Genomic DNA, 2,240 nt, shown 5'->3' with positions numbered 1-2,240 from the left:
ACATTTAATGTAAATATTTAGAAATTCGAATGGGCATATATTGCCATCCTTCAGAGGTATCAAGAATATGAAGGATTAACGTTGGCTAACAAATTATCAAAATTTCATATACAGTTTAAAACTCAAAAAATGAAAGTCAACTTGGCCGCACAAATAGTTAGCAGTTCTGTAGCAAAAAGCATAGAATTTTTGAAAGAGGCTGGTGATCCAGTGTTTCAAGGAAGCGGGCCAACATCTACATTTATATCAAAAATTGATCGGTATCTATAAAAAAAAAATTTTTTAAGCAACTTTTCTCCACAATTTTGACACCGTATCTTACCTCACTGTCCCTTGCAGTTTGTTTGAGGTATTTAACTCTCGAAATCCATGGGCTAAAGGTTACAAGGCACCAATTCGGCTTTCCAACCTTGAAATAACCAAATGTTACATAATGAAGACTAAAGAACTTCTATTCAATTTAACAGACCTGGAAGGCAACTTGATTTTTTAAAGCCAAAGAAAGACAGCCATTATTGGTTTTGGTGTCACAATTCACAGTGTTTTGGACATTGGAGATAAGTACATTGTTCCCCCTGATGGACCACTGAAGTATATTTTTTAAAATACCAGATTTTGCAAACAATTGCTTATTTTTTAAGGTACCTTTTAACTTAAAAACTTTCGCAGGACCATTTAGAGTTATATTTTAAGTTTTTAACACAATTCGTCAGCGAGGAGGTTGGAACAACAATCCTACTTGTAGAAACTTCACTGCTGCATACAAAAACACGTTGGTTACTAAAATTGAAAATCAAAAAAGTGGCCACTTAATTGCTTTGGACAACACTCACGTTCCAAATTTGTGCATGGTGCCAGTTCCAACCAACGAACTTAGAGTTATTAAAGAAGAATCTCTAGAGGAAGAAATGGATGACTTTATTATGTTTCTTACTGATGAAACATCAACATACAACATCTTACGAGAAAACATAATCCGTTATATGGCTGGTTTTGTTGTAAAGCAATTACAAAAAGAATTAAAATCCGAAACATGTTTACACGCTTTAGACGAAAGGCATTCCTCACTATCAAGTCATAGCTATGTAAAGGGGGATCCAACCAAACTTCTTCTCATTTTAAAGGACAATGGTGGATAATGTCATCCGACAGCTAGTGTTCTCAAGATTTGTAGCTTGACCGAGAAGGCAGTGAGATACTTTGGATCAATTCAAACTGTGGCTAAAAACATTGACTTAAAAATAGAATGTTTGGTTCTGCGCCAGTTAGTAACGGACAATATTTTTCCAACTCTTACTGAACACATGTTTGATGACGAACTTGGATCACAACAACACGTTAATGTTTTGATGAAAAAGATTATCAAAATATACGTTAACATAAGGCTGAGGAAAATAAGCAGAGACATAAACAATCAAATGAAGAAAGAAGCTATTCGAAAAAGACTCACCAAGCTAATACTTTTTCACGGGCAATAAGAGTTCTTTAATCCTTTATCAGTGTGTGTAGAATCCCTTCCACAATTATACCTCCCTTTTACATCCTTTGATTGCAATGTCAATAGCCAAATACTCAGACATTGTTTATTTTTATTCCTATTATCATGTATTTCTGCTATTATTTATATTAATATTGAATATTCATAAGTATTACATTAACAGATAAATATCATTAATATTTACTCACATTTCATTATATAATTTGGAAATTTATTGGTACATTCCTCCATACTTCCTTTGTTTACATCTTACAGCTGACTTACTTTTTTTAGTATAGTCAAGGCTATAGCCTAGGTATAGTTAGCCGCGCGTAGACGCCGTAGGCGGCGCCACGTAATTTTGTCCATATCACGCATAAGAAAGCGCCATTGCTCAAAACCGGCCTAAATTTCGTAGATCCAGCAGTTTGTCTAGGTATAAGACTAGTTCCTATGTCTATGAAATTAGGTTAAGAAAGAGATCATAAATTAGGTTAAGAAAGAGATCATAAATTAGGTTAAGAAAGAGATCATAAATTAGGTTAAGAAACAGATCATTAATTAGGTTAAGAAAGAGATCATAAATTAGGTTAAGAAAGAGATCATAAATTAGGTTAAGAAACAGATCATAAATTAGGTTAAGAAAGAGATCATAAATTAGGTTAAGAAAGAGATCATAAATTAGGTTAAGAAACAGATCATTAATTAGGTTAAGAAAGAGATCATAAATTAGGTTAAGAAAGAGATCATAAATTAGGTTAAG

At 33.1% G+C, this 2,240-nt stretch overlaps 1 long non-coding RNA gene across 1 annotated transcript; it reads right to left on the bottom strand.

The window, feature by feature from the left end:
* Window positions 1-322: 322 nt before the first annotated feature.
* LOC149948781 (uncharacterized) lies at window positions 323-1,005 on the bottom strand. Its single transcript, XR_016480596.1, has 5 exons — window positions 964-1,005; window positions 834-896; window positions 646-756; window positions 470-586; window positions 323-409 (listed from the first exon to the last, which is right to left on the bottom strand). It is a non-coding gene; the product is annotated as an uncharacterized LOC149948781 (long non-coding RNA).
* Between the last annotated feature and the right edge of the window lie 1,235 nt (window positions 1,006-2,240).

Source organism: Leiobunum rupestre, chromosome 4 (genome assembly GCF_980474605.1).
Source record: "Leiobunum rupestre chromosome 4, qqLeiRupe1.1.hap1, whole genome shotgun sequence".
In the NCBI taxonomy this organism is placed as follows: Eukaryota; Metazoa; Arthropoda; class Arachnida; order Opiliones; family Sclerosomatidae; genus Leiobunum; species Leiobunum rupestre.
This window is presented reverse-complemented; position numbering and strand designations above follow the sequence as displayed.